The sequence below is a fragment of the Prinia subflava genome, chromosome 9, assembly GCF_021018805.1.
Source record: "Prinia subflava isolate CZ2003 ecotype Zambia chromosome 9, Cam_Psub_1.2, whole genome shotgun sequence".
Taxonomy (NCBI): domain Eukaryota; kingdom Metazoa; phylum Chordata; class Aves; order Passeriformes; family Cisticolidae; genus Prinia; species Prinia subflava.
This window is the reverse complement of record NC_086255.1, coordinates 6,141,504-6,155,679: the sequence shown is the minus strand read 5'-3', so window position 1 is coordinate 6,155,679 and position 14,176 is coordinate 6,141,504. Positions and strand designations below refer to the sequence as shown.

Here is a 14,176-nt window from a genome sequence, read left to right as displayed (position 1 = left end):
TGCTGTGTCACCTGCCCCTGTCCCTGTGCCTTGTTCCAGCAGGAAGGCACAGACAGGGACTGGACAGCCGTGATGGGATTCCTTCCTTAAAAACACCTATTTAACTACCAAATCTTCCTGTTTCTTACAGGAGTTCCTGACTTAAAGGAGTTATTAACCTTTTCTTGCTCTGCTTCACCAACCTAAAGCAATTTTTTTCTCCGCCCATAGAGTGGCACAGAAGGACACACTTTGAATGGTGAGGCCTGAGAAAAAGCACCAGAGATTGCTTCTGGAAAAGTGTGGAAGGAATTGTAATGCATGTCTTACTCCTTTCTCTGAGTTTATTTGGCTTTAGGGATTTGGCAGTGGATTTAAACAAAGCTTTTAAAATGAATGTTCCCGTTTTTAAAACACTAAGCTGTGAGGTCTGCTGGTGGCCACAAGCTGCTGAGGAAATTGTGACTATCTCTGCAATGCATCACAGTGTGAAATGCACTTTTTTTGTCAGGTCAAGAGGTGGCTGGGGAAAACAGGAGGCAGCAATAAGTTTATTTATACAGCCAATGTCATCAATACTGCCTGTACATTGGGCTCTAGAAACATATATCTATGCCACTTTTTAAAATTTGCAATGTAGGTGTGTCACCACAATGTATCACTTGTAATATTTTTATTTGGGTGGGTTTTTTTGTTTGTTTTTGTTTTGGTTTTTTGTTTTGTTTTGGTTTGTTTTTTTGTTTTTTGGGTTTTTTTGGCTGCACAGTATCTACCTTGGGGGTAAGGCTTCCTCAACATCCCTGCAGGGGTTTTTGTAGCCTGGGCAGCACAGGAGATGCACACACTGCACGTGATCTCCATGAGCCTGTCCTGGCAGCGATGCAGAAATGGCACTGAAATGCCAAATTCCCCAAGAATCTCCAAGCACAGGGCAGGGAGAGGCGTGAGGACTCCAGGAGAGGCAGGAGGAGCTGCCCAGCCCACAGGTGCATTTTCTGAAGGAATCCATTCTAGAGCTGTCCAACATTCTCTTTCCAAAGCTCTGCCCGTTGATTTTTCTCTATTATTTATGACTCTGCACACGTGCCCAGGGAGGAGGAAGGGAGAAGGGTGGAGAAGCATCCACACACTCTGCTTTAAGCACCTCATTTCCTCTCTGCTTGGCAGTCATGCTGCTCTATCTAATGTCTGGAGAGAGATCTGCTGGTCCAGGGGGTCCTGGAGCTGAGCTGGCCCTGAGTGACAGCTGTCAAGAGATTTGTCACCAGCACCAGGGAGCACAAAGAGCTCCCAAACACCTTTCACTGAGCTGGAAGTCTTCTGGCAGGACAGCTTGAATGATGGAAAGATTTGATTTGGCTTCTACATTAAGCCCATGATAGTGTTAATCCCATAAATCTCCAGAATTTCTCTCTAATAATTGTAAACACTGCTTCCTTTGTCAACTTTTTGATTTATTGGAACTTATTATATAGCTAGACTTTATTGTATTCGCTTATGATACCACAGTAATCTTTTCCCAGGCTTTCACTTTATTTTGTTACATTTATCTAGCAAGCCAGATTCACACTCCCACAGTAACCATATGGAGAAAAGCCACAAAAGCTGTTAAGTACATTTAATTACTGTTTTGATGAGCTCATATTTTAATTATGTTTATTGATTCTGTGTGTGTTGAAATAGTTTTAGCATTTCAAGAAAAAAATGGAATCAATATACTGTAATTACTGGGCATATTATATTTTTTTCTGTGTAATTAGAACTTTCATATAATATTTTTAACACTTTTTACTAATCCCTCAGCTGTGATTGGCTGCATTTCCTCTGTGTTTAGGTGAGCTTTAATTTTTTGTTCTTCCACAATGTGAAGCTAAGTTCAGGACTGAGCATCATTTCCACCATTTCCTCTTGGATGTTTTTAGGAAATTTAAAAGAGCATGAATATGGTATTTACTAACACATCCCCAGTTGTGACACATGGATACATCTTCCACTTGGAGCTGTCATGATAGGACTTCTCATCCTTGTGTAACTGCTTGATGGGCAAGACAGCTAAAAAATAGAGTCTTCACTGTCTTGTTTCATTACAAGAGCTGGAATTTTATGTGAAATGGCAAAATATATTTTTGGACTTTAAAAAATCCATACACTTCTAGTCAGGTAAACAAAACAAAACAAAACATTTAAAGCTGTTGTCAGACTTTAAAATGAAGTTTTCCCTTGGATAAATCTAGACTTCTGGATTATTGAAAATGGTACAACAGATGTAAATATGAGTGGGCCTGATCTTCTAGTAGTATAATGGAAAAAGTTTTGTTTCCTGGTGAAAGAAAATGACTTTGGACATGAAGTTTGGCCAAAAGCAGGTATGACCACACACCTGGGTGGAAGTTTGCAGTGACAGGACTGATATTTCAATGATATATTTGAGTTTTGGAATTCCAGGATTTCTCACATGGCAAAAGCTCCTTCCTCAGAGGAGCTTTGATGTTTGTAGCCATGAGATGGTGAGCCTCAGACCCTTCTCTTTTAACTTGTTTCTGAGCTTTAATTTCAATTGTATTAAGAGTAAGGAGCAGAGTCACACCACTCAGTCAGGAAATCAGTTTTTATTTATTTGCACCTTTGAATACCACATGGAGAAAACAAAGGAAAAAAAAAAAAAAGAAGAAGAAAAAAGTCATCTGCTTGTATTTTTTTGATTATAGAAGCATAATTTCCACCTTTTCAGGATACTTTTAAGTATCTCACAAAGTGCTAGAGGTTTATTCTGTGCTCCTCACAGTCCAGCTGGATTTGTTAAATGAAGAGTTACTCTCAAAGTGTTGCACCCTTGGCTCTCAGTCTCCATCTTAAATTACCAAAGAGAAAGGAATATCTTTCCTGTGGAACTCATCTTAACTTGGGCCTGGGCACACAGAGGAAAGAGAAAGGACTTCACCTATTTTAGTACTGCATATTACCTGAAGGTGATGAGATTACTGTGAGAAGGGGCAGAATGCACGACTCTGGTAAACAAAAAGAGGTATCAGGAGCTGAAAGAGAATATTTATGGGAAAAAACCCCACGTGATAGCAACAAATAGAGCAACCTGAAAGGAAAGGAGAAAGGATAGATAGGAAGAACACAGAAACAACACACAGCTGTCCTTTTGGGATGAGATGGGCCACGATTAGAGAAGGTTTGTGTGTCATCCTGACCCCCAGAGAAAATTCAGTGCAGGAGGAGGGGACAGGGAGACAGGATGGGGGCACAGAAAGGTGGGAGCCTCGTTTGCTCTGCTTGGGAGCACTTCCCAGGAGGGTGAACCCTGTATCTGCCCAAATGCCCCTGCTGCAATCCGGGGGAGACATTTCCAGGATCAGAGCACTGGGGTCTGCAGAAGGTGCTCCAGAGCCTCCCCTGTGTGTTACAGGAGAGATTTCAGTGAGTTTCCAAACCAGGCTGGAGAGTCCTGCTGCAGCAGGGGACAGCAGCAGGGATGGGGATGGAGATAGAATCTGGGGAGAAAAAAAGACAAAACAGGCTCAACTCAAAGGTTCCAAAGATAGATTTATTAACACACACTAAAGGAAGAGGGGGAAAAAAAAAAAGGAAAATGGGGATGGAGATCACCAAGGGGAGCTGGTGCTGGTGGTTCCTGTATTTCAGTGCTCACCCACAGCCACTGCTGTAATTTCCTTTACTGTCAGTGATGTTTCCATCAACCCACAATGCACTTTTTAGACAGGCTCATTTCTCTGTGTGTTTATAGACATTTCCTTTCATGCTGTCTGCAGCATAATTCAAGTGTATTTGTTTCCTTTGTTTCTGCCTCCAGTTTTCTTCTGCCGTCATTTAATGGCAGAGTTTTCTTTCAACATAAAACGCATGCTGCATATTTAAATATGAAACACCGATCAAATAAATACACCTGGGAAAATGAAATGGGAGAAGAGTTCTGCAGTCCTTGTTGCTTCTTACCACCATGCAGAGCTCTCCAGGATAAAGGCTCAAAATCTCTGCAAATACACTTCTGTTAAAGCCATCTCATTCTCCTGAATTTGGAGGTAGTATTTCTGTTTTCTGCCTTGGAAAAGACAGTCTTTCATCAGGAAGCACTGTTTGCTGTCTATTTACCTCTCCAGGAGTGGAGAGGACATGCAGGAGGATTTGTGAGGGTAGCATGCCTGATTAATTTAATTTAATTAATTTAATTGACACCTTATTCACTGAAATAAAAGATTTCAGATGATTGAGGTGGAAGTGGTTGATTGGAGTAAAATCTGTCAGCTCTATCAATTAGGATCAGTGTCAGCCATAACCTTGAATTTCTTGGCTTTACTAGGTGCAACAACATTATTGTTGCTTCAAGATAATTTCTTGGGTTTTTTTAACACGAAGCATAATAAAAATTACTTTTCTTCAGAGAGACTGCTTTGCAGTCCTAGGCAAATACATGCAAACAGTTTTCAAAGGACTTGTTATTCCCCCACTAGGCTGTCAGAGCTCCTCCAAAAACTTTTCTCTCTAAGGGATAAATACTCATTTATAAGCTTCATTGCAACTCTGTATAATTTGCCTGAGAAGCCAAAATAGGTCCTGCAGCTCTGGTGCAACTCCAGACAACCACATACATAATTTCCAAGAGAGCAGCTCCATATCAGAAAATCTTTTGAACGTTGGTAAATGTGTAAATGTACCACATATGTCAGTGTAGTAACTCAGCTGTTTCATTTCTCTCTTTTGCTCAATATTTTGCCCCTTGAGAGTTCCTACCCTGGCTCCAGTTTGGCAGTTTCACACACATAAAAGTCTTGTTTGTGCAAGTTTTGTGAGCCACTAGACAAAAATAAGATTTTTTTTTTTTGCTGACTTTTTTTTTTTGCACTGCAAGCCTAAATCAGAAAACCACAATTCTGTATGTGAAACATAATCAGGCCCAGCAGCACCCAGGAGGTAAATTTAGGACCTCTCTTTCCTTAACATATCTTCCCCTCTAAGATCCAAGGTCATTTAGAACTAATCAGTTTAATAATTTCATCACATCTAACAGTTGGTGTTTTTTTCATGGAAACACTGAAGCCAAAGGCTTCAGGATTATTTACAACAGCAGTACCTTTTTAGATCTGCTAAATATTTCTATGCTGTTTATCTTAAGAATTAAACATTTCAATTTAAACACGTTTTACAGGTACTACTCAGACTAACCCTAATTTCTTGTTCACAATATTTTATTTATTGGTTATTGACAGAGAAATCCAAATTTACTAATAGACAAATTTAAAATAGTACTGCTGCAAATAATATTTTCAGGCCTGTCAACAGATTCTCAACATTTTGCTTTGTAAAAGATTAAGAAGCACAGGCAGTTGCCTCTCCTTAATTCTTTTAAGAAGTTGAGAGCCCAAACTGAATGCTCTTTATCTATTTCTTGCTGAATGATCCTCATTTGAGGATTGTTACTGGACAAAATTTGTTTTCTTCACTTGGCTTATCCATAGAAAGTAATCTTGGTGGGTTACAAAATGAAAGGGAAAAAAAAGGAAAAGGCAAAATTATTATTATTAATAATAATAATAGTTTATTATTATTAATAATAATGAGCCAAAAAAACCTAAATTATAAGGAATGATATAATTTATAGCAAAAGCTTCTGTAAATTTAAAAGACAGAAGAAAAGGTGCAGCAAAGCCATCAAAATTGTCCAGACATCAGATGCTGTCCCAAACAGGTTCTCACACAGACACAATCTCCCAAGGAGCTGCACAGCTGTAGTCAATGAATATTTTCTAGAAAAAAAGATTGCAAATTGCATCAAATTAATGATATCAGACTGTGTCAACAACCGTGAGACCTCCCCATACCCTGCTCACTCTGTGTTTTAGTGAACATGAAGGCTCAGCCCTGAACTGGTGCCTGTCCATGCAGATTTCCACACATGCACATCCAGCCCTTCTCCCTTTCCAACACTAAAACCTCCCAAAGAGAGGATGAAAATGAGGGATGCACACTGTCCTCACTGCCTCTGCCTCGGCCACCTGTTCTGCCAACTCCTTGCTTCAGTTTGCTGAGAATTTAATTTCGGGGAAAAAGAAAAAGAAACCCATGAAGAAACCAACATGAAAAATACAGGGCCTGATTCCTGCCACATCAAATTTCACTTCAAATGCAGGGGCACAAGAAATGTGTCAGAGCACTAAAAGCCCTGGATTTAATTCTGCTCCCTGGTAGATTTATCTGTTGGTACATGCAATGCATTGAAAAACTCATGTACCAAAGGCTACCTTCAAAAGGACAGTGTAAAAGTGAGGTAAAAGTCAAACTAACAAGAGCTGCTGAGGAAGAGGTGGCTGAACATTTTTGCCATCCATCTGCTCACAGGCTGTCAGCTGGCACAAATAATTCCCCTTACCTGGGGCATTCTCCTGTGTGCCTCTCCTTCCCCTGCTCCTCCAGCCACGCTGAGCAGATCACTGGGGAAGGGGAAATCAGAGTGTTCCCCATCATAAGGAGAAATCAGAGAGGGTACAAAGTTTCACTTAGCTTTAGATTAGTCTAAATTAAATGGAGTGGCCTGGGGAGGGGTCTCAGCCTGCGGGGCAACCTGATAGTGAAGCTAGAATCACAGTCTATCTATGTTCTAAATTGATGGCAATGAAAATAATACTCCCCAGACACAAAAGTACACTTGTTTTCAGATTAATGCATCCTGAATGTGAGCTTTTCATCTCCTTTCTGAATGACTTAACGTGTGCTCGTTCGCCTTGGCCAGAAACTGAACTGCAGGTTCATTATTTGGAAACTTATTTGTGCTGAACTCCATAAGGCCAGTGGCTTTGGAAGATGAAAACTGCTTTCCACAGGCTCTCATTTTGGGAAAAGCTGGTTGCCCTGGGCTGCCAAATGCATTCCCAATGAGCTCCTCCATGTGCATGTTCTGTTTGGGCTGAAATTGAGACAGCAAATACCAAAGTGCTGCCAGGCCTGGTCCAAGGATGTCCAGTGGCTCCTTGTGAGGGTAAATGATGAGGGTAAAACAATTCCTCCTGTTGCTGAGGAGCCCAGAATGCTGTCAGCTCACACTGGCACTGCGTGTTCCCCCTCCTCAGAGAAGAGAATTCCTATCTGCCATAACTGCCAGATCCCACGCTCAGATCAATTAATTCCTGGAGTGCACTCTCAATTAATATGTGTAATGGATGATAATTTCACAAATGCTCTAGCTTCATTTTATGTTTTCCAAACTGCTATTAGTACAGAATTACATTGTTCTTTGATTAATAAAGCAGCCTTTTTTTTTTTTTTTGTGCTTTCAGATATTGCCATTACAATAGTGCAACTCTGTATTTTCTCACTTTTTGGTGGATAGAAGATGTAAGATAGGAGAAAGTTGTAAAGTACATCTGCCAAAATGTGCTCAAAATTACTGTTCTTTCTGTAAATGGAGAATTATTACACTAATTTAAACACAGATGCTTTGCTAGATTTTGCTTCAGTTCAACTTGCAATGGAATGGGATATTGAAAAAAAATAGATTAAAAGTGGAATTGAAAAGACAAAACAGCATCATCAGTTCATTCCAAAAGATATTTTTTCTTACTGTCATAGCATTTTCAGACATTCTGGCAACACCTGACTTCGGAGAGCATTTCAGTTCTGATAAATGACATATTCTGAGAGACCATATCTTGTACATGGTCTCTTAAAAGCTCTTCCAGTCTGATGTCATTTTACATTTCTTTTTAACAATGGACTATTCAAATTAACGGGAGTTAATTGCAATATGTTTTTCCCTGCTATTATAACCCTGCACAAGCAGCTCTATTAGTTTTAGCTGATAGAAACTCCCCAGGCACATCCGGTATCAGACCAGACCTGCTGTCCCTGGCCCTGTTCATTCACATTCCTTGGTCAAACCACCTTCTTTTCCTGAGCATTAGTTCATTATCTCCCTGCTATCTGTGCCTGTGCCTGTAACTCCATCCTGGAGAACACTAATTCCACATACTGAGAGCCAAAGTAAAGCCCCACCAGTGCTTTTTCAGAGCCCTCGACAAATGGCAGCTGATTCACTGAACACTGCCCACCCAAAATGTTCTTTATACTCCATATTTTCCCTGCAAATGCCACTCCTGGATGTTCAGGATTGCTGTGCTGTTTCCACAACCAGCTGGCTTTTGGAAATCCTGGCTTTTTAAACTCTCAAATTCACTCTGTCACAAGGAAAAAAGCTGTTGAATGATCTTTTTTTTCCCCTTATTTTCCCTCCAGCGAGGATATGCATGGGACAAATTGAAGATAATTTGAAGAACTGAGAAAAAACTCCTTTTCAGCTCATGAACTCTCCCTCATGCAGTGGCATTGGTGTTCAGTCATGGAAATTCAGTATCTGGGCTTGCATCAGTGAAAGCCCTGGCCAGCAGTAAGAACATCACGCTGCAGGACAGGAATACCATGGCACAATTCAAATTCCTTTGCTGGTAAATCACACATTATCATCTTTTAAGATCCCAAACTCTTCACAAATATATAAGCTGAGAATATTTTAAGCGGTTTCTGTAAGCTATTAATTTACTGTGGTCTCTTTAGTGATTGCCCTGCATTACAGGGCACATTTCACAGTTGTCTTGACTACAGACGAATCAGGAAAAATAAACAGGCCTATTTTCATGCATTCATAAATAGAACAGGTCTAAATTTAGCTTAATAAGGGCTGTTTATTCAAGTACTAAAATGCTTGGAATGGAACAATTATAACCTAATAATCATGCAAAACTGTAGACCTCAAGATTGCCTTGGCACGGCTCTGGTTGACTGCTCACTTTTGACTTTGCAAAGTGAGGTAAATTCACTCTGTTTCCCATCTGTGTCACTGAAACATTCTGACCAGAGCACACAACCACATCTAAACCAAGGTTTTTATGTAAAAGGCAAAATATGTAATATGAAATTAGCTAAAACTGGTGGAAAAAAACCATAAACAAACCCAGACCACATCATTTCCAATGGTATTTTACCTCTGACTTGGGGAAAATGCAGGTGTGTATCTCCCTCTCTTTGTGGGATTTTTGTCTGCATTCCAGCATGAGCACTGTGAACTGAACGATCTTATCCAGTTAATTCTTTTAGACTTCATTTGAGCAAAATTTAAAATTAAAATTAGTCTCACAAATAAAAATGTTGGGATATTTGAATTCTCTGGAGCTTTTGAACAATGGTTAAATTTTAAAATTGATGCTGGTTAAACATGAATTATCATTTTACTTATGAATTACTTTTTAAAAATATTACAATATAGAAGAACTGTAGAGCTACACAGGCATCCAATAAAATGAGATTCCCCAATCTAATAGTTATTTGACTGAGCTAATATTGAAACACTTAATAGCACTTAAACAAAAAATGTTCAAATTTCTTTAAAAAGTAGTACTCTGATCATGAGATTTAAATTATCATATTCATTAGAGAAATCCTGTGCTGTGAGCAAAACTCTTACATTGTAGTGAACCAAATTGACACACAGAAATATATTTGCCTTAAAAAGTAGATAGACACTAATGTGGGATATATTGGCACGCGGGAATATTCTTTGTCAGGTCTACTGTATTTTTTTTGCCCAGAGCAAGTTATCATTTAACTTTTCCCCATTCTTTTTTTTTTTAATTGAAAAGACAATATTTTGAAAGAGTGAAATGACAGCAGTTTCCAACCACGGCAGGAGCAGGCAGCGAGGAAACGCATCCTCATTTTCGTCCTGAACGCAAACGAAAACACGAGCGTTTATTTTCCGAGCAGACCAGAGCATCTAATTGATCCTGCCTGGGAGACAGGGGCTGAATAAAGGGCCATTATGCTGGGATGAGATCTGCAATTGCCTTGAACTTGCCAGGAGTTCAGGTGTGGGTGTCCCCGTGCCCCCAGCCCCGCAGGAATGCCGCTCCCGCATCTGCCTCGTGCAGCCCTTGTAGGCCCCAGCTCCATTTCACCAGAATAACCCCACCATTCATCAACAACGGGGTTCAGGTTGTACTTTCTCTTAACACAACATTAACTCTCAAAGAGCTGGAAATTCGGTATTCTGTTCCCCGAGCTTGGAATCCAGATCAGTCACTGAGAACATTATATGAGCAGTAATCCCATTAAATATATCATCTTGCAAATATCTAAATCCAGTTAATTAACTTGTATTGCAAAAGAACTCCAAGATATAGTTTTCAGTGAGCAAACTGCCATTTTAGGTTTCTAATTATGTCAAAAATAAGTTTCATATCTCCTTTTCACTTAAAAAAGTTGGAGTAAAATCACCAAAAATCTATAAGCATCAGCAAAACACAGGTGTTATACAAATGTTTTAAAAATCTGAGTGTTCTTTATTAAACTGTATTTTTGTGAAGAGATTATATACAGCAGAGGCCCCACAAAGACAAACACTGCCTATGAAATTTGAAAATATTTTGTACTTATTAACTACACAGGAACAAATGACTGGAGATAACTGAGGTAATTTTGCAGTTCATGCTGAATGCAATATTGCAATTCCTCCACTTGGAAATCTGTTTACTAAAGGCTAGAACTGGAGTAAGTTTCCCAGATTTTTTATTCTTTTAATGTTTCTTGGAAAGGTCTCTTTTCTGTGCTCAGCAATGTTGCAACATCATGTAAGCCAGTGCTGCTTTACACTCATAAATGAAGTCACACGTGATTTTAAACAGAACTCCCACCATTCTTAGGCATAAAGGACCAGGCCCTTTGTTTTCAAGTTGTGGATAATGGCAAAGATTTTAAAAAAAGGGGCAGGAGGCATAAATCCTGCTGTCTTTAAAACACTGACCACAACAGGCAACATATTTTGCCTATTAAAATAGAAACGAGGATATTTTAGAAATAAATCAGCCACAATATGTGGTTTGGTGTTTTATTAATTGAATTCTGCCCATATTAACAAGTATTACTACTTTTTTTCCCTTCAAATTATGTCTATTATGATTTCTCTTATGAAAATAATGATTCATGTTTTAGATTGAGTTGTGTGAACATGAAACAAAAGCAGTATGGAGTAAAACGGAAAAGAATTCTGAATTATTTCCCTCCAGTTTATCAGTACTTCAGGTCACAGTCCACTCAGCAATTATCCAAATGGTACCCAGTCTCAAAAGAACTAATAACTACTTATTCATCAAAGAGAAGCTTCTGGGATCCACAAAACCTCCGTGGCCACATCCTCACTTCAAACTGCCATGAGCTGCATCATGGAACTGCAGAGTCGCTGGCCGAGCATCACAAAAAGCCAGGGATACATGAACAGAGTTATTTTCCCCCCATTTTGTGGAAATTTATCTCCCCTCCTGGCTGCCCATTCTCCTTTTGCCTTTATGTGTTTTGCTGTTGTGGTTTCTGATCTGCTGGCCCTGCTCAATTCCTTCTACTGAAAACTCTAATTTCTCCCGACATTTAGGATGTCTGCCTCGGGGATAATTCAGAGCTCCAAGATTCCCTCCTCTAGGCATCCCTCCCTTTGTTTTGATGAAAGGTTTCTAACTTTTGGATGTCCTGGAGCAGCCCCTGACTGGGATGTCTGATGGCAGAGCTCCAGCCTACCTAACACCCTGAGTGACTCTGTGCATGTGCAACCCAAAAGGTTCCAGAGCCCTGCTCTGGTCACCTTGAAGATGACAGGATTTTGTTCCATACTGCCAGAACAGGCTAAGGTCCTGCCATCTGCTCCTGAAGAGCAAAACATGAGCCAAAACTCATCCAGAACTGTGAGAAATCCACTGTGTACCCTGGACAGAGCAAGTTTTAGACAAGGATGCTGAGTCAACTTGGACCTGGGATCCAAAGCCTAGGACCATTTAAGCACTAGGTGAAAACACCTAAGAGAATCTAATTTTTAACACCTTGGGCTGTAGCTGCTTCTGATTTTGTATCCATTTTGGATACAGGGGTTGAACATCCAGTCCTCCAAAGTAAAGAGAAAGCCTTGAGGTTATGTTATAGCATAACCTGCAGATTGCAAGTCATAAAAAATGCAAGTATTTTTCACTTCATAGATTAAACAGCTGCTTCATGAGTTGAAAGTGACCTTGAACAGCTCTGTTCTCTGCAGCCTGATGCATTATCTGCTCTTGGCTCCTTTCAATGATTTGGGCAACTCAGTGCCAGAATCTTCACCCCACATTTTCCAGTCAAGCAACAATTAGATCAATCATAAAACACATTTTCATTCCCTTTTGGCTACTTTGAGAAACACACACCATCATTTCTTCATCTTTGGCCTCTGGCAGGAATGCACAGTGGCCAGGTAATTTACTCTTCAGTATTGTTTACTACTTGAATTAAAAAAAACAAACAACAAAACACCACAACAAAAACCAACAACCCCTCCTCCCGTAAAAGAATAACCCTTGTTTATTTTCCAGAAACATCAATGATATTATGACTTGACTATGAAATAAAATACTTTCTTTTAGCTTGCTTAAATATCCAGCTGTGAATATTCCCAGTGAAAGGGTTAATACCTGTATTTTACCCTTTTTGGATCAAGTTGTTGAAAGAGGGAAAGCTTCATGCACCATAGGAACCTGCACTAGTACCCTAATGACAGTATAATTAGAAGTATCATTGTGGTAATGACTCTTTTCATTTGGCAAAAGGCCTTCACAAAAAAAAAAAAAGATCTCTTATTCACTTAGTTTCACCTGCCCATTTTCTTACCTCTGCAATGCTCCTTTTCTAGGTCAGCACCAGAAGTTAATACTGGGTGTTTGACAAGGCTTCAGACTTTGTGCTCATCAAACTAATTAAAGAGAAACACATCCAAAGCTTAGTGAATTATTTTACTTTTTAAAAATGCTGCCCATTCATCTTGTTTAAAGATTTACCTGGCTCAGTGGGTTTGATTAATGAAAAGGACAATGGGGCTCTTGTCAGTGTAACCTGCAGTCACTTGGTTCAGGGTCAGCAGGTTGAGGGAGAGGCCTCCATGTCTATATTTAGTCTCTCTCTACTTTAAAAATCCAAAGAATTGAAACGTTACTGATTTTATCATCATGCCACAGTTTGGAGGAATAGACGAGAACTGTCTTGATCTCAAACTTCATTCAAGTCTTTTTTTGGTTTGTTTCTGTTAAATAGCACACAGCAGGTCCCTTCAAGGTTGTTCTGGCTGTGGATAGGTAGGATGGCTTTATGACAACACCAAAACCAAAACTGGGACATGGGCTTCAAGGGAGCTTAAAATATAAATTCTTTTAAATTGCTCCTGGGAAAAGTTTACACTAATATATATATTTGCATAAACTCTGAAGGGAAAAGGAAAAAACAAACCAAAAAGGAGGAGATATGGTACATATTTAAATGCCAGCAAGGTTATAAAATAATCACAAATGCCTTGATCCTTTAAACATTCTGGCATACAATGAGCAATAGTACCCTATTGCTCCTATTAATAGATTGGAGCTTTGATTCTGCCACAAGTTGGGAACCAGATAAAAAGCCACATTCTTATACTTACAGAAACAGCAATAAACAATATTTCTGCTAAAAGTCAGGTCCCCTTTATTTGAAGAGAAGGATGCAGCCTCCAGCTGACTTGCTGACCTTGGGCTGTGTGTCCCTGTCCCTGCTCTCTGCTGTGTTGGGAAAGGCTGGGAGTTTGTCCCTCTGCTCCCCACCTGCTGCTGGGAGCTGTTGCCTCCCTGTGCCACAGGGAGCCAGCAGGGAAGGACCCAGCAGGGATTATAATCTGCCCTCTAGTGATCCATCCAGTTAACATTTGGCAGCAACTATCGTTATTTATGCATTACATAAATTACACGTTCATTACATAATCGTTTCATTATGCAACAGTGACTGTGCTCCTGCTTTACACCTCTCCAAGAGGTTCTTGAAGGCAATCAATGGACTGAGCATCCAGCAGATTGCTGATAACGATGGGTTCTGATCATTAATAACTCCTTCCACTGATAGGTTTATGGGAATATAAGACACAAATCATGCCTATCATCCTGGGACAGCTACGGTTGCACAAAGCCATCTGCAGGCACAGGCTGGGGTTGTGCAAAACAAGATCCAGTTGCTTCACTGCAGTGCCTGGGGCCACTGTTTCCAGTTGTGCTGTTGAGCAACAATGCCCAGATCCTCTCTGAGAGGCCAAGGAAGATTTTTCTGACCAGTGTAAGGAAGCAAGGCTCAAACACACCTTGGCATCTTTGGC

At 39.9% G+C, this 14,176-nt stretch overlaps 1 long non-coding RNA gene across 1 annotated transcript; it reads right to left on the bottom strand.

The window, feature by feature from the left end:
• Window positions 1-2,204: 2,204 nt before the first annotated feature.
• Window positions 2,205-13,646, bottom strand: LOC134555093 (uncharacterized). Its single transcript, XR_010081370.1, has 3 exons — window positions 13,475-13,646; window positions 12,676-12,757; window positions 2,205-3,479 (listed from the first exon to the last, which is right to left on the bottom strand). It is a non-coding gene; the product is annotated as an uncharacterized LOC134555093 (long non-coding RNA).
• Between the last annotated feature and the right edge of the window lie 530 nt (window positions 13,647-14,176).